Consider the following 24,760-nt stretch of genomic DNA (forward strand, 5'->3'; position numbering starts at 1 on the left):
GTGGTCACAGGGCCACCGAGCCCTAAAAGCTTTGGGGATTTTGTGTGTACGAACAAACAAAGCGGCATTTCAGCTCCCCTGCCCGGTAAAATCGAGGGAAAACAACGATTGCATGGTTCACCTTTGGGAAGTCTTGAACCGAGATTGCCTGTGGGATCGGGGCTGAAGTACCGGTCGTACCCTCACCATTCTAATAGGATCAAATGACCACAATAGTTGTATGATGATTGTGAAAACTCTATTTTGAATATTAAAGAAGCATGCCGATATGATTTATGCTAGCTAGTGATTTATTGTATAGTCCGATATATTTGAATACTATTATAGAAACCCTGCATGTTTTAAATGTTTTGTATAAGTAGTCTAGTATTGGTTATGTATGTTTCTACTGGGCATAGTTGTTTGCTCATCCTACTTAACATTTCAGACGAGCCAGTTGCGGAGGAGGCTTTTCCTAACCCTAGCGATGAGGGTTATGGGGATTTGGGAGGATTCCCTTATGCTTGACGGGGACAGAGTCAAGTTCTTACTTTTGGTTGTATATATATAGAGCTCCGCTCCTTTTGATGTATTTATTTGATGTATTGGAGTGTAGTTAATCTTAAACCTTTTGGATATGTATATGGGCATCACAGTGGTGTATAGAGTGGAGATTTTGTATATATATGGTTGTTGGAAGGGTATTATGAAGTGTCCAGGGTTATGACAGGTTTTTTAGGGTTTACGAACGTCGATCAAACAAAGGAAACTCTGCCCGAATTTTCGGTAGAATCGGGATAGATGTGCGCCTCGAGATTCATTCCACGCCCCGGGATGTGTGTTGGGTCTCGGGGTGACAAAACGATGGTATCGAGGCGTCCACTATTAGATCCGTCACGAGCTGTAGTGGGGACTTCGGTCATGACGATGTTTCAAAAGTTTTAGTCGGAACCGATAAAACTCTAAGTAGGGGTTACGTCGTTAAAACGTTAGTACTAGCTTAGCAATGTCGAGGCGTCGCGGGGTAGTTAATCGGGTCACAAACAGAGCCGGAGACGTGTCGAAAGTTTGGACGAATCGGACACTATAAGGGTCAGAGTGAATTTTCATTTCGAGGTGGAGGCACCTGCCCTCTGTAGGAGCGCACCTGCGCTCATCTCTTGAAATTCTACTCGCGCTCATTCTATGCATGTGAATTCCATAGGGCGCGGCCTATGCTTCTTGCATAATTTTGAGAACTCTCTCTCTAATTTATCATACACTGAGTTGGCTCTTTGTGTATGTGCAGAATAGTCACCATGGATCCGGAAAGTACTAGTGGTGATGATGCTACGGATCGTGGTCGGGAGGACCGAATGGATAGGCTCCTCGCTATGATGAATCAAATGGCTCAAAGCTGAAAATGAGATGAGATCGATCGAAAGTTTGAGGGCTAGTCGGAACGAGCCCCAAACTCTTCTGACATCCACTGTTATTCCACCTGGTGTAGCACCAGAGGTAGCATCCCCGACCACAGTGAGGGTTGAGGAGTTCAGGCCACCAGTGCAAAGTCAATCGGGGTTTCTGCTGGCAAATTTCATCAGGTTACGTCCACCTGAATTTGTGGGGTCTTCTGAGGTTAAAGTAGCTGAAGACTGGTTGTTAGACATGTCGAGTATGCTAGACTCCATGATGTGTCTTGATCTTGGAACGGGTTACTTTGGTGCCTTCATGCTTAGAGAAGCGAAACCAAACACCAGTGGATCGGTGTTAGGGCGTGGAGACGTTTCCTATGAGTTGGGCTAAGTTTGAGGAACTCTTCCTTTTGAGGTATGTTCTGGCGGAGAGATAAGAAGCGAGTAGAATTCCTCAAGTTAGAACAAGGAAACATGACCGATGGGCAAGCGATATGAAGAAATTCACCGTTCTTTCAATGATATGGGAAGGAGTTGATTTCCACGAGAAAAAGCTAAGGCTAGGAAATTCATTGACGGGCTGAAACCGTATATCAGAAAGCAAGATGTCGATCCTTGGATCGATTCTTATCTTTGAGGCTGTGAAAGGGCTCAAGGTATTGAAAAGAGTGGATGATCGGTTATTGCTCTGAGAGGCAAGAGGTTGGAAGGGTAAGGCGATTCGGCATCTCGGGGTAGGCGGGATACGGAAAAAGAGGCGGGTTTACCAAGGTAGTGGTTCCGGTCACAACAGATGTATAGGCGGTCATTCAGCGAGGCACCAGTGGAGGCACCAGGTACATAGGAGTTTGAATGTGGTTAGGCCAAAGACAGAGTCTACCCGATTCTGAGACCGATGAGTGGATCCGCCAGAGGCCACCGAGGGTACCTGCTCCTTCTCAGACCAGAGCACCAGTGCAGAATTTGAGGCCTCAGGGTCAGAGAGCTAGATTGCAATCTGTAATACCACAGAGTACACAGTCGGGGAGAGAGAGTGTAGTTTGCTATGGTTGCGGTGAAGCTGGGCATATCAAGCGGTTTTGTCCCAAGTCCACTTCAGGGGTGGAACAGAGACCACAGGCCAAGGTGTATTATCTAGTGCCAGAGGAAGAAGTTGTGGATCCTGCATCCGTTCAAGAGGAAGCCACGGTATATAATGCTATGGGGGCAGATATCAGCGCTACCGATCAAGTGGTTGAAGGTATGATATGTCCGTTTTACATAAGGTGCATGTCTTGTTTGATACGGGTGCTACTCATTCCTTCATTTCTAAAACTATGGTGGAAATTCTTGGGTTGGATGTAGTTAATACCGGGAGGAAGCTTATTCTATCTACTCCTCTAGGAAAGAAAACTATGTTCTTTGAAGTTTGTCACCATTGTGTGATAAAGATAGGTGATAGTGAGATGATAGTCGATCTAACGGTGATGGACCTAAAAGATTTCGATGTCATCGTAGGAATGGATTTGTTAGGGAAGTATCATGGCCATGTAGATTGTTTTGCCAAAACAGTGACGTTTAGAGTACCGGGACAGCCTGAGGTTGTGTTTGAGGGGATTAGAAATACGGTATCTCGAGTGGTGAATACCAAGTCTGACTTCAAGTATGATAGATACGGATTGTTAGCTGGTCTTAGTCTCCAAGGGCCGAAGTTCGAATCTTCCGAGCTTGTTCCTGTAGTTAGTGAGTTTCTTGGCGGTGTTCCCGGATGCATTGCGGGATTGCCTCCCTGGCGTGAGATAAATTTTTGTAATAGATCTAATCGGGGAACGTCGCTATTTCGATGATTCCTTATCGAATGGCTCCTCTTGAAATGAGAGAACTCAAGTCCCAATTAGATGAATTGAAAAGATTGGGGTTTATAAGGGAAAGTCAGTCACCTTGGGGAGCACCGGTGTTATTTGTGAAGAAGAAGGATGGGTCATTTCGGCTATGTGTGGATTATCGGAAGCTGAATAATGTGACTATCAAGAACAAATATCCGTTGCCTAGGATTAATGACCTGTTCGATCAGTTAAGGGGTGCCAAGTATTTCTCGAAGATAGATCTCAGAACAGGCTACCATCAGATGAGAATTCGAGAAGAAGATATACAGAAGACAGCTTTCCGCACACGGCTAGGGCATTTTGAGTTTTTGGTGTTACCATTTGGATTGACAAATGCTCCAGCTGCATTTATGGATCTCATGCACCGAGTGATGTGGAAATACTTAGATCAATTTGTTATCGTATTCATAGATGACATCTTGATTTATTCCAAGACTAGAAATTTGAACACAAGGAACACTTGAGGATTGTCTTCCAAACATTAGTTGATCATCGCCTTTATGCCAAGTTCAACCAAGTGTGAGTTACGGTTGAATGAAATGAGGTTCTTAGGGCATGTTGTATCGGGAGAATGGAATCAAAGTTGATCGTTCAAAGATAGAGGCGTGAATAATAATTGGCGAGACCGGCGTCGGCGGCGGAATCGAGTTTCTTGGGATTGGCGGTGGTATTACCGTCGTTTTGTAGAAGGATTCTCTAGCATAGCGTCGTCCTTAACTAGATTGACACGAAGGATGTGAAGTTTGAATGGACGGAGGCATCGCGAAAAAGCTTTCAAGAGCTAAAGACGCGATTGGTAACAGTACCAGATTTTGACTATTCCGGATCCGGAGAAGAGCTATGTGATTTATCTTCGATGCCTCTAACACCGGGTTAGGATGTGTCTTAATGCAAGAAGGCCAAGTGATAGCGTATGCGTCTAGACAATTGAATGCCCATGAGAAGAATTATCCTACTCATGACTTGGAGTTAGCGGCGATCATTCATGCTCTAAAGATATGGAGGCATTATGTGTATGGTGAGAAGTTTGAGATATTCTCGGATCACAAGAGTCTCAAGTACTTGTTCTCGCAGAAAGATTTGAATATGAGGCAGAGGAGATGGGTTGAGTACATGGAGGACTATACCTTCACATTGCAATACCATCCGGGTAAAGCAAATGTAGTTGCCGATGCATTGAGTAGGAAGCGAGAACATGTCTGTGCTCAGATGATGATGAAGGAGTGGCAATTGCTGGAGTCTGCTGCTTCTTATGGTTTTGAAATCGCGGGAAATGGAAGTGGAGATCCTCAGAAATGCTGTTATTTAGCACAGATGACAGTGACGGCAGAAAACACCTTGGTTCAAGAGATTGTGAATGCTCAGAATACCTCGAGGGATGGACCTAGGTACCAAGGATATGTGAATTAGGGGTGGGAATTTGGCCCTAACGACCCTAACCCGGCCCTGACCGACCCGACCCTAAGCCCTATAAAGCCCTCACAACTAAAGCCCTCACAGAGTTTAGGGCCGGGCCGGGCCGGGCCTAATGCTTTCTAGGGCAGGGCTAGGGTTAAGATTCTAAAACATAGGCCCGACCCTAACCAAGCCCTAACCGGCCCTATTTCATACTTTCACTATAAATACACATACCATAATTGTCCAACTCTTTGTTAAATATTTTCAATTAAAATAACATTGTCCTTTGTAATTTATCACTTACACCCAAGGGTACTTCCAATAACTTGTTTTATATAACAAAAACTTGTCAACTTAGCGACCATGAAGAAACAATGAGCACTAGCCTAATAAAAATAAGACTTTATTCCTTTGATCATCAAGTCAAAGTCCATAACTTATTATTCTCAATTTCTTTTCTCACTTATTTCTTATAAATTATATTTTTATTCACATCCAAGCCAAGTCTAAAACTAAAGGTTTCCTTCCACACCATTAAAGCAAAATACGAGAGCGACATTTGTAACATAGAAACCAAAACACCCTTTTGTCGAAAAATGACATTTATAATCTCAAACCTTTCTCCATCACTTGTTCAAAAGCCAATATTTTCATTTCCATATACAAAGCTTGAATCACTTTTAAATTAGAAGAAAAGTAATATTATATTTGTTTGAATATATTATAGAAATAATTTATGATATTACAAATAGTTTAACAACTTCCATGACCCTTAACTAAAACTATTATGTTTCTTCTTTATATCTATTACTTCTTCCTTTAAAATGATAATATAATTATTTGTCTATGTATTTCAATGTTAAATGTAATTTTAGTGAGGTTTGAGTACAAGGAAGAACAAATTCCGAACTCTCGATGTACTTGATTCATTAGATTGTGGATGTGCATTTTAAATTTTTGGACTTATACATGATTATTACTAGATTGGTTGGACTTTGAGTTTGTAGATTATTGTACATTTTTGTAATATAAATGAGTTTTAAAACTGATGTAGTAAAAAAAAAGAAATATATAGGCCCGCCCTAAAGCCCGACCCTAAAGCCCTTAAAGAGGCTAGTATCGGGTCGTGGCTCGAGATTTAGACTTGTGACCCGGCCCTATACTGACTTTAGGGCCGGGCCGACCCGACCCTAATATCTGAAGGGCTTTAAATGTTTAGGGCCGGGCTAGCCCGACCCGGCCCATTGCCCACCCCTAATGTGAATAATGCTGAGGATGTTGATTGGGAAAAATCCGGAGACGGAAGCATCAGATTCAGAGGAAGAATTTGGGTACCTTTTGATCACTCTTTGCGGAATAGTATCTTGAAGGAGGCACATAGATCGAAGTATACCATTCATCCTGGTGGTACCAAAATGTACAGAGATCTACGTCGTCAGTTTTGGTGGCCGGGCATGAAGCGACACATTGCAGAATATGTTAAGAAGTGTGCCACATGCCAACAGGTGAAAGCTGAACACCATAGACCACCTGGTCTTCTTAAACCTCCGGAGATTCGAATGGAAGTGGGAGAATATAACCATGGATTTTGTATCCGGTTCTACCGAGGACCGATGAGGGAATGGATTCTATATGGGTCATTGTTGATAGACCCACCAAGTCGCCCATTTCATACCAAGTAAAGACTACTTACTCTGCTGAAAAGCTAAGTAGAATCTACATGTCAGATGTACTGAGGTTGCATGGGGCACCATTATCTATAATTTCAGATAGAGGTACTCAATTTACCGGTTCATTTTGGAGAAGTCTTCAAAGGGAATTGGGGACCAAACTGAAATTGATCTGACATTTCATCCATGAACCGATGGGCAATCGGAAGAGTCATCCAAATCATAGAGGATATGCTTCGGGCTTGCGTGCTTGATTTTGGGGGTAGTTGGAAGACTCATTTGGCATTGGCTGAGTTTGCCTACAATAACAGTTACCAATCTAGTATTGGTATGGCTCCGTTTGAAGCGTTGTATGGCAGACCTTGCAGAACACCTCTCTGTTGGACTGAAACCCGAGATAGTATTATGTTGGGGCGAGAGATGGTTAGTGACACCACCGGTGAAGATCGAGTGATACTGAATCGGTTGCTCACAGCCAGTCGTCGAAAAAAGCTATGCGGATAAAGCGTAGACGTCCCTTGGAATTTTATGAAGGTGACAGTATATTCTTGAAAGTATCTCCGAAGAAGGGCATTCAGAGGTTCGGGATGAAAGGGGAAACTTGCACCTAGATATGTGGGACCATTCCCCGATTATTCGAAGATCTCGAGAGCTAGCTTATAAGCTCTAGCTACCGAGAAAGGCTATCACGTGTCCATAACGTGTTCCATATCTCGATGCTACGCAAGTATGAGCGGATCCACTACATGTTGTCGATTTGGAATCGTTGGAGTTGGAAGAAGACATTACCTATCCGGAAAGGGCGGTTCAGATCCTAGATGCGAGAGAAGAGATTGAGGTCCAAGGTCATTCCATTGGTAAAGGTCTTATGGAGAAATAACAACGTGGAGGAAGCAACATGGGAGAAAGAAACCGAGATGAGGCAACAATATCCAGAATTGTTCGAGAACTAAGGTATGATTTAATTTCGATGTGAAATTTTCTTTTAAGGAGGGTAGGATGTAAAGTCCCCGAATTATTATTAAGGGTACTTGTGTAAATTTCATATCAAATCTAGGGTCATTTATGTAAATTGGTGGTCGGGGTTTATGTTTCAAACGTCGTATCGGATGAAACTTAACTCCGACTCATAAGTCACGTTAGGTAAGCGACCATAAAGAAAAATTTGACCAAAAGCGGTTAGCGGTTTTCTCGCGTCGTGAAAAGCGGCACGAAGTTAACAGCTTACACGCATGATTGGGTCATCATTATAGCATGCGGTGAGATAGAATATGGAAGATCAAATTTAGCGGGATGAGCCGGAAAAATAATTACGACGAGACGTCAAATTCGTTAGTGGTTAGGAGTCTAAGTAGGGCGTTAAGTCTAATTAGGATATATTGGGCTTGGGCCTAAATATATCGGCCCAAATAGAACCCACGAAATCGCAAAACTGAAAAATCAAAAAAATCGGCCAAACTGAAAATCGTGAAACCCACTTCTTCTTCCCCAATTCGCACCTCTCAAAACCTAAGAGAGAGAAACACGAATTCGCCTAAAATTCCATCGATTCAACCTAAATTCCTCACGCCCAAAACCTTAACAACACTCAACCAAGCGTGGGAATTCAAAAAAATTATTGGATTTCGTCGTCGTGCATACGCCACGCCCCCCGTGAGTTAATTTGCTTCAATCGATAGTTTAAACTCATTGCAATGGAATTGATGTGTTCTTGAAAATATTGAGCGGTGGTGTGGTGTTTGGCAAATGCTTGGTGGAGAAGCTAGTGAATTTTGAGCGTGCAATGAAAATCGAAGTGAAAGGTGAGTGATTTTTAAGCCTCCATCAAATAATTTAAACTCAATGACGATAACCTGTGATATATTGATGAAAACTAAGTGAATTGGGGGTGTATTGATGGTAACTGATTGTATTGGGGGTAGTGAAGGTCGGCAGTAGCAGTTTGGAGGAGCCAGAGTGGAGCGATTTTGGTGGAGCAACAAGCTAGGAGCGATTTTGTTTGCTGACTTGGTAAGAATTTGGTTATCCATTACAATTTCAAGAGATTTATGTCGATGTATAACTGTATGAGAGTTGATTGAGTAATGATCGAGGGATAAGGAACACCACCGATTTTATTAATAGAATTAAGGTTAATTGAGAGGTGTAGAATGGGTTGTAGTTAAAAATTTGGAATTTGAATTGAGACGTGATAGGATTGACGTTGATATGAGGGCCTGCCATGGCCGAAATAACCCGTAGAGACCGTCGAGAGTAACAAAGTGTCCGAAAGGGGCTGTAGAGCTCATGACGATAGTTATAGGAAAAAATACCCAACCCCAATTCTTAACGTTGAGATTTCTTCTCGGCTTATACTAAGTTAAGAATTCCTCGTTGTTCGATCAATTCTAACAACCGGCGATATATATCTTTGTATAGGATTGAATTCGAAGTTGATTCGGTTAAGCGAGCTTGATTAGGTTAAGTGGGATTGAGGAGAACGGAGCTTGCTAAGGTAGGAACCTACATCCCAATATATAGTCCGCTTATTTTCATGCATGATTTGAATTGCTTAAATTGGAAATAGATAGTTTGTGTATCAACCATGCATGTATATATGATATTCATGTTTTGCATTGTATTTCCTCGCTATAAACTATATATATAGATATCTTTAAATGTGAAATGGGTTTTCTGTAAAATCGGGTAGCGAGGGATTGTTTCTTTGTTAAAAGTGAAAAAACTGGTTTTGGGAAAGGTTCGTCTCTTGTCTCCGATAAGGAGACGAGAGATGGATTTTGAAATGCGGGTAAAATTACCCTATTGTCTCGTAATTAGGAGCCGCGAGGTTCGGATTTTTCCTAATGGGTGTTGTTATTTACGATGATTAGCCGTTTGGGAATCATCGGTTGTTATTTACTATGATTGGCCCGTTTGGGAGTCATAGGTTGTTCTACTCGAGGATGGGAAATCCAGGAACTCACACCTATATAATCAACAGTTTTAAAAGAAAAACTAGATATGTAACTAGAGGTATTGGAAAACAATCGGTAATACGAGTATATATATATATAGATATTACTATGTTTATCACGAGGGATTTAGAAAAGGAACCGTGAATTCCTATAAAGAAGGAACTGTTGTCGCATTTCCGAGAGATCGGCAGTTATTTCTCTGATTCCAACTGTGGTGTACACCTTTCGAGGTGGTGGGCCACCTTTAAAGGGATGCATCAATCGGATGTAGTCCGGGAATCCTTTTCTACTTTTCTAGATAACCATGCTTATGACGTGTCCGCTGTATGGTGATTAGCTTGTGTGGGGTTACATGCTACCTCGATGAGGTTTAGACGCCGGAGAGTTTAGTTTAGTCCACTCTGGATGTGTGTCGATCCCGGCGTCTCTGCGGTCGTCGAACGGTTGACCACCGTAAGTTAGGTGACAGCCGCATGGGGGTCGTGGTCACAGGCCCACCCGAGCCCTAAAAAGCTTTGGGGATTTTGTGTGTAATGAACACAACAACGGCATTTCAGCTCCCTGCCGGGTAAAATCGAAAAACAACGGTGCATGGTTCACACCGGGAAGCTTGAACCGAGATTGCCTCTGTGGATCGGGGCTGAAAATTACCGGTCGTACCCTCACCATTCTAATAGGATCAAATGCCACAATAGTTGTATGATGACCGTGAAAACTCTATTTTGAATATTAAAGAAGCATGTCGATATGATTTATGCTAGCTAGTGATTTATTGTATAGTCCGCGATATTTGAATACTATTATAGAAACCCTGCATGTTTTAAATGTTTTGTATAAGTAGTCTAGTATTGGTTATGTATGTTTCTACTGGGCATAGTTGTTTGCTCATCCTACTTAACATTTCCTCGAGCGAGCGGTTCTGAGGAGGAGGCTTTTCCTAACCCTAGCGATGAGGGTTATGGGGATTTGGGAGGATTCCCTTATGCTTGATGGGGACAGAGTCAAGTTCTTACTTTTGGGTTGTATATATATAGAGCTCCGCTCCTTTTGATGTATTTATTTGATGTATTGGAGTGTAGTTAATCTTAAACCTTTTGGATATGTATATGGGCATCACAGTGGTGTATAGAGTGGAGATTTTGTATATATATGGTTGTTGGAAGGGTATTATGAAGTGTCCAGGGTTATGACAGGTTTATGACAGGTTATGACAGGTTTTTTAGGGTTTACGAATGTCGATCAAACAAAGGAAACTCTGCCTAAATTTCGGTAGAATCGGGATAGATGTCTGCCTCGAGATTCATTCCACGTCCTCGGGATGTGTGTTGGGTCTCGGGGCGTGACACAATCCAACTTAATTGCTCCTATGTTTTTACCTTTGATTATTTATGCATGCCAATGATAAAGGATCAAACCAACTTCAGTCCCGTACAAAATCTGTGCCAATTAACACTCAAGGTTCACACCATTCAGGTAATTAATTAATTGGGTTATTCTATATTTGATTAATTAATATTACCATTATCATTCATGAAATTGTCTAATTAGCATTTACTATAGTTAATGCTGAAGAATCGAGCCAACTTCAGTCCCAAGAAGAATCTATCCAAGTTGACGCTCAAGGATCACAACATTCAGGTATTTATCACTTAGGTTCTGCTATATATATTTGATTGATTATTATTACTGTTATCATTCCTGTAAATGTCTAATTACACTTTAGTTTGTTTATATACGCATTAAAATTTTCGCTTCAGGGGTCACTGTTGTTGGGTATGACGTAGATGTAAAGCATTTACTCTCTCTACTGAAGCAACATATTGAATCAGAGTTTAGTAGATTCACTGGTAATCATTTGCCGATCACACTGGATGTCAATGGTCACACATTTCGAGTTAATATTGGTATGTATTATTTTACAATTATGATTCAATTTAATTAATTATTTAATTATTATTAGATTATTCTAATTCTTATTTTATCACTATTTATTCGTTTGTTTGTTATTGTTGTTATTATTATTTTTTATTTATTTATTTTATTTTTATTTTTAGTTGGCAGCAATGTGGGAAATCCAAACATTGACTTAGATGATATTTATGATGAGAGTGACCTATTCCATTCCGGGCATGCATTTAGGACTGAAATTCATGCTACAAGGATACCTACATCCACAGGTTCATTTCTATTGGAAATTTCTCTAATTAAGATACCAGCTTCTTACTTAAATTTATCTAATCTTTTGTAAAAATAACTAGTAGCTGTACAAGACAATATTAAATTTCCATCCGGTGGTACTAGACCAAGCAAAACATCGTTACGTTCATACCACAATTGTGCAAGAGGCTTTGAAGACACCCCTTATATTGAACCCTTTTGACTCAGGATTTTAAAAACATGTCATCACTGTGGAGCAAAATTATTTCCTTCTGAGACAAGTAGTCTCTGTTGTCTTAACGGGAATGTCAAACTCCCTTTGCTATCACCTCCACCCGAATTAGTATATCTATACACATCACAATCAGCTGAGGGTATTCATTTTAGAGAGAATATTCGTTCATATAACCATGTTTTCTCTTTTACTTCTATGGGAGTTCATATTGATGACAATTTGGCAAATGGTAGAGATGGTGTGTACACATATCATGCCCGAGGTGCCATATATCATCGGATTGGTGGTCTCCTACCACAACCTGGTAACCGGCCACGTTATTTGCAGATGTATATTTATGACACCGACCATGAATTGGAGTACCGTCTAGCTGAGAGGAACATTCTTGATAGGCAAGTTTTGGCTATCCTGAAAAGGGTGTTAGACTCCAACAACAGATTTGTACATATTTTTCGTGAGGTCTCTCATCATGACATTCTTAACAATATTCGTCTGCACATCAAAGAGCAACCGCCTAATCGGCATCAATATTCACTACCAGAATCCTCGGAGGTTGCAGCTATCTTAGTCGGAGGTGAAGAACCAAGTGACATGAGTTAAAGGGACATTATTGTTGAATCAAAATCTGGAGATATATTCAACATCCCAGACATTGCAGGTTATTATGACCCATTACAGTATCCGTTATTACATCCATATGGTAACTTTGGCTGGGATTTGCATATATTTTCTGATAATGCACGTAGAATCAGTTGTCGAGCTTTTTATTCTTACATGCTGCAGGTACATGTCGACTTTGGTGTTAAATTGATAATAAGTGTGCCTAATTATGATATATACTTATATTATATTCAAGATGCACACAATGCTTACATGTATTAAGTTCACATTTGATTTGTACAGATTCGAGATAACCATTTATCATTGTTACTTCGTGGTGGAAGACTTTTGCAGCAGTACGCAGTTGACAATTATGTTAAGATAGCCACTCAACAGCTCCGTTTCATACGCAACAACCAAGATAAGATTAGGGCTGAGCTATACCAAGGTTTACATGATTCTCTTGCTGCTGGGGTCACTAATACAGGTTTGCAACAAACCCGATCAGTATATAAATAAATATATTTATTATTATTATTATTATTATTATTATTATTATTATTATTATTATTATTATTTATTGTTTTATTACTAATATTTTTTTCTATAAAATCTATCTTTGCCAATTCCTTTAGGTAATGTCGGTCGTAAAATAGTATTACCATCAAGTTATATAGGAAGTCCTCGCGATATGCACCAGCGATACTATGATGCAATGGCGTTGGTTCAAAAATTTGGGAAGCCTGATCTCTTCATTACAATGACTTGCAACCCTAACTGGGACGAGATGAAAGAAAATTTATATGAAGTACGTGCGTTTCATTCAAGATTTGAAGAGCTCAAGAATGATCTCTTCACCAAAAACATCTTGGGTAAAGTAGTAGCACATGTTCACGTCATTGAGTTCCAAAAAAGAGGTCTCCCACATGCACATATACTCTTAATCCTTGACAATGATGATAAATTCAACACTCCTGATGACTACGACAATATCGTTCGAGCAAAAATTCCAGATCCATAATCAGAGCCTGTCTTATGCAATTTAGTCAAGCGACATATGATTCATGGGCCTTGTGGCTGCCTTAAGACAGATGCTGTTTGCATGAAAGACGGAATCTGTAAGAAAAAATATCCAAAGGATTTTGCTGAAGTCACAGTTCAAGGAAACGAATCTTACCCTACGTATAGAAGAAGACGTAATGGTCGAGTCCTGACTCTTTCCAAGGGATTGTCTATTGACAATCGTTGGGTTATACCCTATAATCCTTGGCTCCTAAGGAAATATGACTGTCACATCAATGTCGAAATATGCTTAACAATCAAGTGCGTGAAATATCTGTACAAGTATGTCTACAAAGGCTCCGACCGGGTATCTATGGAAGTGAATTCCACGTCACATGATGATCAAGATGAGATAAAGCAATTTGTAGATGCATGCTGGATAACACCTCATGAAGCCCTCTGGCGGATATTCAAGTTTCCACTCAATAAAATTTATCCATCAGTTTATGCCCTTCAAGTTCATCTTGAAAATATGCACCAAGTCCTTGACTCCGAGGGTCGAGATCTACGAGATCTGCTATCACATGAAAAGACCTCACGCACGATGTTAACTAAGTTTTTCAGGAAAAATGCAATGGACGTCGAAGCAAGACAGTATTTGTATCGTGAGTTTCCTGAGCATTATACATGGAATAATTCGCAAAGATGCTGGGAGAAACGACGAGGACTTAACAAGGTTATTGGCAGACTACACGCTGTATCACCTTCCGAAGGAGAAAGATTTTACTTAAAGTTGCTCCTTGACCATGTTAGAGGCCCAACCTCTTACAGTGACCTGAAAACCATCCACTCTTATGAGTGCTCAACATTTAAGGAAGCTGCGGAGAGATTAGGTCTACTTGAAAGTGATAATGCAATAAGGGAGTCGTTATTGGAAGCAGCTACGATTCATATGCCTTCAAAGATTGAGACGGTGCTTTGTTACTATTTTAGTACATTGCCAACCAGTTGGTGTCCGTGCTTTATGGAATGAGTTATCATGACTATATGACGATGATTTCTCTTCTACAACTTGCTCTACTCACAAGACAAATCGTTTGCTCACAGAATTGAATTCATTGTTATCCCAATATAATAAATCTATTTCCAATTTCGATTTACCGTGCATATCAGAAACATGCAGTCAATGCTCTTTAGACTTCAGCATAATTATGGAAGAACGATGAGTACCTATACCACCTGAAGACTTGGCATCCATTCATAATTTGAATGCTGATCAGCAGTTTGCTTTTAACACTATTATGCAATCAGTTGACCATAATGAAAGTTTTGTTTATTTTATTGATGGACCAGGAGGCACAAGAAAAACATTTCTATACCGCTCAATCTTAGCTTATTTGAGGAATAAAGGTCGCATAGCAATTGCTACATCCAGCTCTGGTGTTGCTGCCACAATGTTTCCTGGAGGTCGTACAGCACACTCGAGGTTTAAATACCTATAAATCTAGGATCAGCACCAACATGTAATATAGGTAAGCATTATCCTTTGGCTGAATTGTTGAAAAAGTCCTCTATTATCATCTGGGATGAAGCTACGATGATCCATCGTCACGCATTTGAGGCCTTGGAAAGAACCTTGCGAGATATTATGGATGTTGAGCTGCCTTTTGGTGGCAAAGTTTTGGTAATGGGTGGTGACTTTCGCCAGACGCTACCTATTGTAAATAAGGGTACAATAGCACACACTATAGATGCATGCATAACAAGATCAGTTTTATGGAACTGTGTAAAAGTCATCCGTCTTAGAGTGAATATGCGTGCATTGGAAGATGCTTCGTTTTTTGATTTTTTACTACGTATAGGAGACGGGACTGAGGCATGTGTCAATGGCGACATGGTAAAGATACCTGATGATATGATCATACCATGGGTGGACGATCACTCTTTGACTCAGCTAATAGACAGTGTGTTCCCAGCCTTACAAGAAAATGCAGAGAATATAGATTATGTGGTCCAAATGGGCTCTCCTTACTCCAACCAATGATGTTGCCGATCGAATAAACGAACATGTCATTCAAAATTTTCAAGGAGATGAAGTCACGCATACTACTCATTTGATCATGTTGAGAATGATGAACGCCATCCGTACCAACAGAGTACCTTAATTCTATTAATCCCAGTGGCCTGCCTCTTCACAAATTGACTTTGAAGATAGGATCACCAATAATGCTTCTCAGAAACATTGATCCAAAAAATGGACTATGCAATGGAACAAGGTTGATATGCCTGTCTTTTCTACCAAACTTAATTCATGCAGAGATTGCTACAGGTGGTTTTAAAGTGCACCTGCTTTCTTGCACCGTATACCCCTAAAGCCTAGCGAGGATCTGAAGCTTCCGTTCAATATGATAAGAAAGCAGTTTGCCATTAAGCTTGAGTTTAAACTTTGACCATACATAAAGCTCAAGGGCAAACATTGCCTCACGTTGGTGTTTACTTACCTGGTCATGTATTTAGTCATGGCCAACTCTATGTGGCACTCTCAAGAGGCGTATCAAGACACATGACCAAGGTATTAGTCAAAAAGGGGAATCAACCAGGTTACTTGGGAACTTTCACGAGAAACGTGGTCTATACTGACGTGTTATCCTCCTTTAACTCCAGACCACACTGATATCTCTCAGAGGTTACTATCTTCTTTCTGTTGTAAGTAGCTTCAAATCTTCTCTGTATTTATTAACGTCTACCTATAGGTTTTATATAATCATAACCTTTCATCTTCTTGCTCATACTTCTTTCGTGCTCATTTAACAGTTGGCCTCAATCTTTGCCTTTGCAGATTGCATTGAGCGAGATGGCTGAGTCTGGCTACAAATGTTTTTCCACATGGAGACTGTTAGAATGTAAATAGATTCTACAATTCTATTTTCGTCTAATGCTAAATATACGTGAAATTTGCTCTAGATAGTTTGGTATTAAGTCAAAATGAATCTAAGTCGGTTTCTCATTTGATATACACAGGCATACCTAGGTAGCATATTCGAGCATCCAAGAATAAAGAAGGCAAATCTAGAGCTGCACTTCTAGGTCTTCCAAATCCTCTGCCGCCTCCTCGGTACATACTAACACTCATACTATACCTTGATTGATCCACATCTTTCATGCCTAATGAACTCCACATCTTAGGCTTATATTATCTTGATTTTGGTAATAAGTCATGGTGATTTTTGAATTGCTCTGAAATGTTTACATATAAGTAGCAATTTAGCAAAGAAAAGGAATACCTCAATCACTTTTTCAGATTGTTGCCTAACGGGGCTATTCTCAGTCATGAGCATGTCCATTTGTGACGCAGAAAGTCCATATAGGTATTGGGGTGCATTTTTTTGTAGTTCTCCATCAGTACATGTGAGAAAATAAGACAAATATTCATAAGAGATAAGGCATTCTTACTTACAATATGGACTAAAAATTGGCAAAATATGATAGGAAAACACAGTAACACTGATTGCATGACAAATGGAACCAATGCACATATTCTGCTACCCATTAATGAACATTCCAGTGCAAGGAACTATACATAGAACCAATTCCTAAGTGATAATTCAACTCATATGCACATATAAACCAGTTCAACAATACACACATATTTATTACAAGAGTAGAAGATGGAACCTATGCCACCCAACCACTCCTTTCTATTATAATGTAAGACAGTTGCCATGTTATTGTACCAGGACTACATACTGAAGGATGGACGTAGTATCCTTTTAATTGTATATATCATGCCTTATCGTTATTCGTATAGCTTCTATAACTAATATCATGTACTAATATTGTGTTGTCAAAGAGTAATGACCTATAGATTTTTCAATATCTTACTAGGCTGGTTCCTTTCTTGCTATGTTACTATCAAACGGTAATGGCCTATATATCGTCTTTGATATCTTAATAGCATGCCCATGTATCATTGACCATTTCCTTTAGACCTTTCAGATCCAATTAGTGTGGGTGCGGAACTCACACGCAGAGAAGTAAGGTTACCTCTTGATTTTGGCCTGCTTTATACGGCAGTATCACTTCATGCTGCAGTATCACTGCTTAATACTCACATCTCCTTTTCTCTTTACGTTATTATTGTCTTTTTAAAATTTTCTTTTAAATTTAAAGCTTTCCTTTGATTTTGCTGACCTTTTGTCTTCTCTTTCTTCCATCGAACTTCATGTTGTTTAATTTCAATAGTCAAATTTTTTTCAATGCATATTGTTTTAGCTCACTTTTGTTTTACTCTTGACATAATTTCCATTTAGTGCTATAGGAGATATATAAGGTCATATCTTCAGCATGATTTGTATAAAAATTATTCTGAGAGTGTTTTTGACAGAAAAACATGCAACGGAACAGCTACAGCTATATTAAGGGTTGTGATCCTGCAGATAAATAGAGAGTGACATACTACTTTTATAGCTGATTGTGTAAGAAGCTATGAGTAGAGATTGCTGCAGTAAAGATGGTGATGGATCGAACAAGTGAAGTTGATGAAGAAGTCAAAGCCAACCACGACAATTGGAAAGATTTCCTGACAAGTGAAGGGTTTGAGTCGACGTATATCTTGACAATTTCTTTATCAAGTTGCAATAATGTATAGCCCAAAAAGAAGGTGTACATAACCTACCTTCTCCTGCTTTTGCCTATAATATTTTGCAACTTCTAATTATATAACAATTAGGAATTCTGTACACGATGTTTTAATTTGTAGTTCTCTTTTATTTCAATAAGAAACTTACTCAGTGAGCAATGATAATTTTGGTTTTCATACATCTTACTGACTATATATATGGATAATTATTTAGTCGTGTGATATGACTATATATGTTGGGGATTGTTCGGGGTAAAAGGACCCATGGAAGGTATCTCTTACTGAGGCAGAGGATTCAGTTTTGTAACTATACATCAGCTTAAGCATAAATATTCTTATATTCACTATGGAGAAGGCCTTTGAGGATCATATTTTCTAAAGTTTCCGGGGATAAAATTGGCTCTGTTGGGGACCTAGCCATGCATCCCATTATTCCAGTTGAGGTTAAAAAAGAGCAAAATCAACCACCAAAATCAACAATGAAAGAAAACCTGCAAAACACTAAGGCATCCCCTGTTCCAGTACTACATGGGAAAAATGAATCCATCAAATCTTATAATAGATATTATATAATTACAGCTAAATCAGTTTTCTTACAAATCAAAAAAACTAAACATCATTACAACTGGGTCCATCAAGTAACACATCTCTATGAAAAGCATACATGTTCGCAAGTTGCACAACTAAACGCCTCATGTTTCTTGATTTGGATGACCTGTCCTTTTTCCACCGACTACACATTTACAACCCAATCTAATCTTTCACTAGATAAAGACACAAAAAAAATTCCATTAACAAATCAACTACTTCTCAAGTGAAACTATATCACCGCCTACTTTTTTGGAAGATACCATACAAGTTATTACTGTGAACAAGCGTACACTTCTGTAAGTTCTTTTAGTTGCTTTCCACGTATATTCAAAGTTGGTTTTTTTCTTCATTAAACTATTGTCCTTTCTATGAATTCAATTTAACTACAACAAACATGTATCTTAATCTTAACAATAACTAAACTTTCGTTTACTTATATGCTCTCCATGTGGTAGAAGCCAATTTTTACTTGAGTTTCTTCAAAATTTAGCTTATTTCCATTGAACTGTTATATCATCCATCTTCTAGGCAATATTCCTACTTAAATTTTCCAGCAATATAAACTACAACATGGTAATACAACCACAATAATAAATCTCTCATTACGCGTAGGAGTTCCTACGAATGGCACATGTTCAACATCATTGCATTGCGGATATTGACTCAACTGACAGAGACTAGAAAATAATGGCTAGAGTGAGTAGAATTTGGGAAGCAATTGACTACACAACAGACGAAGTAAAAAGTTTAGACATGCTACTCATCGACAAGCACGTAAGTATAATTGTACAACTTTTCCATTTTTTTTCTTTAACTTTTCCATATATATAAACTTCATTTGGATTTTTTATCAGGGACATCAAATACATGCAAAAGTTGATAAATCATTGATGAACAAGTTCCAACACCAAATAGTTGAACAAGAGATTTACTCTCTAGATCGATTTTCTCTGTCAAAAAGCAAGAATAAATATAATGTCACACCTGGAGAATATCTCATTAGTTTCAATTGGCACACCAGCATAAAGCCACTCAAAATTAAAGATATAAACTTTCCAGAGCATGCATTTTCATTTGTCAACTTCGATCAAATACCATCGAAGACTGACAACAACCATCTTATAGGTAAGTACCTATAAAACTATTTTATTAACTATAACCAATGTCGTTCTAATCTTTTGTCCTATTGTCTTTCTTTACAGATGTAATTGGACGTGTACGCGAGTGGAACAAACTTAGGAGTGTAACAAAAAGGAATGGAAACAAGACTGTTATAAGGAATATCCAACTCCAAGATCAACAGTAATTTATATCATTCCAATCAAACAAACAACTTTCTATATATCCCTATTACCACACACGTACTATCTATTTCTTACTACATTATGTAGGGGATATGTGTTGAAGATCACACTGTGGAGCAACTCAACAATGCAACACAATGATGAAATTCTAATGCAGCAGTTTTGATTGTGACTTCTACAAGCATTAAATACGATGGTATGTTTGTTCACATCAAACTCAATATTGGTATTGATCAAATTGTATAATAATTTATTATCATTTAAATTATTTAAAACTTAACATGTTGCAGATGAACATGCTGAATATGTTCTGTCAACTACAGCTGCAACAAAATTATATATGAATTTGCAAATTCCAAAAGTTGTGGATATCATTAACAGGTACTCCTCTCTTTCAACTAGGATCACACCTCTTTCAAACCACATACACGTTTTAGAAATGCGGGCTTTTGCACTGGTAACTTAACATTCGTAATCTCTGAAATTGGCGCTCTTTAATTGTGTTCACTACACTCTTTGAACTATAATTGCGACTCTTTTTCTCTGTTTTGCTATGCTACCTATTATTCCTAAACTCTGCTCTCCATATGTGACATCATTTTCTACTCACTATAGCCCAAATTAACATAAAAATTATTTATTACTTTACTAATTAATGACCGACTAAGTGTATATACTGACTAAAAAAAACTTGAATGACTTCAGTTTACTTGTGTACTTTACTTTGTTCAGTAGAACTGAAAGTAACATTAAACAAGTTGGATTTACATAAATCATTTTCTACTTTAGATTGTTTGCTTCAGTGATAGCAACCTTTGTAAAAGAAATCAATTCCAGTATTTCACTGTTCATATTACTTGTGGAATTAGTTTTTGAGACAAACTCAATCATAATTCATAACATGTTTATCTATCTATGTAACATGAATCACTATCTATATATCTAAGTTTATTTCTTAGTTGATATTCATTGAGTGGACATTAAGTTTATTTCAACATTAGCATATCTGATAAACAATTTAGATTTCTCATTTAATTGACAGACTTTTTCTTTTTCTACAGTCCAATACCTCAACAAACTAAGCTTCTATTGCGGGAGCCACCTCAAACATTGCCATCACAGAACAAAAAAAATGTTGTTAGAAATAATTGTTGCAATTAATGATGATTCATCACAGGTATATCAATCATTGTACATTATTCTACAACTTTCATCTCCTAAAAATTCCATATCTCTTATAACGTACTACATCATTTATAGCAAATGCATTTTACCGTTGAGGCGACTATTTCAAAAGTACTTCTTGACAAAGGATAGTCTTACATTGCATGCCCACACTGCCGAAAGACGCTTGAAAAAACCAATAGTGGTTACAAATGTACAAAAGACGGCATCGTGTCTCCAAAACAAAAGTAAGATTTAACTTTTATAATTTCTATATTTATATGCTATAATCAATTCATCATATTGCACAGGTACCAATTACGAATGGAGATAAAAGATGAGACGTCTACAACAAAAGTTGTGGCATTTGATCCTGAAGCAACAACACTGCTACAAAGAACTGAAGAAGAACTTGCTCACATTAAACAGCAGGTTAAGAAAATAACTATAACTTCTCCTAGCTTGCATAGATATATTGAACTAGATTTTAAGTTGTGGCACGTTCAACATGTACAGGAAGATGGTACAGAAACTTTACTACAAATATTTCAGGATTTGGTTGGATATAAGGCTATATTCCAAATAAAAATAACCAAATTCAACAAACAACACAAAAACAATTCATTCACCATTTCAAGAATTTATCCGATCGTGAATGATTTAACAAATCATAATGCATCTAAGTCTGATTAAAAGAGTAAGTGCAATTTTCTTACAATTTAAATGACTTACATATTATTAAATTTTGTCATGTCTAATATATGCATTCATACAAATCTCTTCTTGCCTTGCTACATTTGTTGTAGCAACAATGAATTTTACAAATCGAGACGCCGTTACGATCCAATATTTTGTTCTTTTGCATTTGTGATGTGTCGTTCTTTTACAACTACTTGAATTATATGATATTATGCATCCCTAAATCAACAATGAATTTTGCTTTGCGAGATCGAGATGCGTTCTAATCATATATTTTGTTCTTTTGCATCCAGATAAGTACACCGCGATGTGTCGTTCTTTACTAACTACTCTATAACTGATATTCACAATTGTTAAAGTTGTATTGAAAATTGAGGATGACCCGTCACTGATACCTTATATTGGACTAATAACAAAAAATTCAAACACCGGTTTGCCTAGGGATGTCCAAATTGGTACCCGACCGCCCGAACCCGATTTTTTTTTGGTTTTGAACGGTATCGGGTTATCCGGCCCGCCCTATTCTTTTTGGGTCGGGTTCGGTTCGGTATTTGTTGGATACATGTGACCAAACCCTACCCTAACCCTATATTTCGTTTCGGGTTCTTTTGGTAAAACTTCGAAATATATGAAATAAAATAATATTAAATCTCTTCATCAACAATGAATTTTCGTTATTAGATCTCAAGAAAAACCTCTTTTTCATCTAATTAATCAAAAGCCATCTTCTTTTATTGGATTTGATCTGTTTAACTTTAACATCGAAAAATATTTCAAAACAATTGCATTTTTGAAAAGCAAAGTTGTATCAATAAGATTGATGATTTTTTTGGAGTTTCGACTTCTTGTGGTGGTGTGAATCGACTGTTGATTTGACAATAAGATTGATGGCTTTTGGGAGTTTCAGTTTCTTGTGGTGGTGTGAATCCGACTGTTGATTTGCTTTCTTTCGTGACCACATTTAGAAAGAGATATTTGAGGAGGTCTTTGCAAATTTTCCGAAAGTGAATGCAAACTTAGCGGACCATCAAACCCACCAATCTCTTCATCATGAACGTGTGATTGGGTTGTCTTGTTCTTGGAGAGTTGTTGGAGGGAAGAGAGAGAAGAATAGTAAGGGTATGGTCAAAGGTAATTTGTCTTGAAGACCAAAAGTAAATAGTAATGAAAGCAAAAGACTAAAAGTTTGTTGAAGATAAATAGATAATAAATGAAAATATAGTTGTTGGGAATTATGGTCCGTTCGGGTTTCGGTTTTGGTCGGCATTTTACCCTATATAACCGGGTTTTGGGTTGGGTTGGTCCGGATATGGTTTGGGCTTTTTAACCCTTTTAACGGGTTTAGGGCCAAATTATCGGGTTCGGGTAGATAGTATGAAAACCCGACCCTATGTATTTCGGTCCGGGTTCGGGTTCGGGTTTTGTCGGGCTCTGAGTTCGGGTGTTGGTCTTTTTTCATTTTTATATTTTGGGTTTAGGTGAGAATGGACATCCCTAAGTTTGCCAAATGACAAACCACAGTAATGATGTTAGGTAAGAACCGTCTACAACATAGGTGTTTCACTGTAACTATATCATCTTTATATAATAATTTAAGCCATCTTTTTCCAACAATACAATACGTAAGGGCTACTGAATTTATCACCAATGTGTAAGTCTATAATGTGAACACGTGCATCGCACGTGCATGCTGCTAGTATAGATAAGGAATCAACCTCATTCATCTTGGCATTGGAATTTAATGTTATACATGAAACTCAAAATGCTCATAATCATTTATCCGTAAATTCTCATAAAGTTTTATTTAGAATATCAAGTTTTTAATCACACCCAAAATCCTGAATCACACAAAGCTTAGGATTTCTCCATGATAGACAAGCTTGTCTCCAATTAACTCACTTGTGATACATGTAAAAAGTATGATTTATGTTTTGAAAAAGAACATCTCCATACATATTCAAACAAAAAGGAGTAGAAGAGAAGAACAAAATCATATTAAAAAGTTTTCTTTTGTTATATGCAAAATTAGGATTTCCCATAATTCTTGGTGACAAAATCTTAAAAAAAATAGTTTAGATTTTATTACAAATTTAAAGAAATTTACAATATAGAGATCTAAGGTCAGTAGTTTTGAGTTTTAAGTAAGAAATTTATAGGTAAACTTAGATTATGAAAGTGTTATTGTGAGGCCATGAAATATCAAGAATATCAAGAAATGGGCCGCAGCCCCCTATTATATGTTAAACCCCTCTCCCCCTCTCTTTGGCCCGTATCATAAAACCCCTCTCTTTTTTACTGGTTATAACCAATTTTTTTGTTTTCACCAAATAAACAAAATCACATTTTGTTTTTAATATTTTTTTTATTTTTGTTTCTAAAAATATCCTCTTGAGGAAACTAGATAGAATCTGTTTGATTTCACTCCCCAATCCTCTTTGATTACACTTGAAAATTAGTTTCGATAGCTTTGGTTAGGGATAAATTTTGATCTGCAAGCAAGAGAAGATCTTTGAGTTGTAGTTGATTGTGTGAACGCATATTCTTCAATTGGTTATCTTCTTTTATATTTCATTTCTTTGTTTCCCAATGTTTAGTGTTCTATTTTAAGTGTTAAATGGGAATTTTTGTGCGCAAATTTTCTTTTACATCAAAATTCTACCATGCAAATTTACTTTTGCATTTATTTTTGCATATGCAATTTTTTTTTTTTTTGTAAATATATTTTTCATACATATTCTACTATGAAAAATTATTTTTTCATAAAATGCAAGTCTTTTTTGTTTATTGGAAAAACAACTCTTAGATTTGTCTCTTAATTTACAAGATCATTATTATTATTTTTTAAAAGTCTGCAATAGTTTGATGAATTATAGTTTATTTGAATGGTTTTTTTTTTTAGAACCACTTTTTTCGTGGTGTTTTGGAAAATGAAATTGGTGTCTCGGATATGAAAAATGAGATGTTTCCAGCATATCTAAAAGACTAAAACTGCATATATATGTTTTAACGTGAGCCAGCGCAAGGCCCAAAATTTCGATATCGGTTAATATATCGGTGTACCCAAAAACCGAGATATATCGGATATATCGGATATATCGGATATCTCAAC

At 37.9% G+C, this 24,760-nt stretch overlaps 1 long non-coding RNA gene across 1 annotated transcript; it reads left to right on the forward strand.

The window, feature by feature from the left end:
* Window positions 1-10,806: 10,806 nt before the first annotated feature.
* On the forward strand, window positions 10,807-16,158 carry LOC147522220 (uncharacterized). Its single transcript, XR_015195177.1, has 4 exons — window positions 10,807-10,898; window positions 11,018-11,164; window positions 12,597-12,739; window positions 16,094-16,158. It is a non-coding gene; the product is annotated as an uncharacterized LOC147522220 (long non-coding RNA).
* Window positions 16,159-24,760: the final 8,602 nt, after the last annotated feature.

The sequence above is a fragment of the Coptis chinensis genome, chromosome 1 (assembly GCF_015680905.1).
Source record: "Coptis chinensis isolate HL-2020 chromosome 1, ASM1568090v1, whole genome shotgun sequence".
In the NCBI taxonomy this organism is placed as follows: domain Eukaryota; kingdom Viridiplantae; phylum Streptophyta; class Magnoliopsida; order Ranunculales; family Ranunculaceae; genus Coptis; species Coptis chinensis.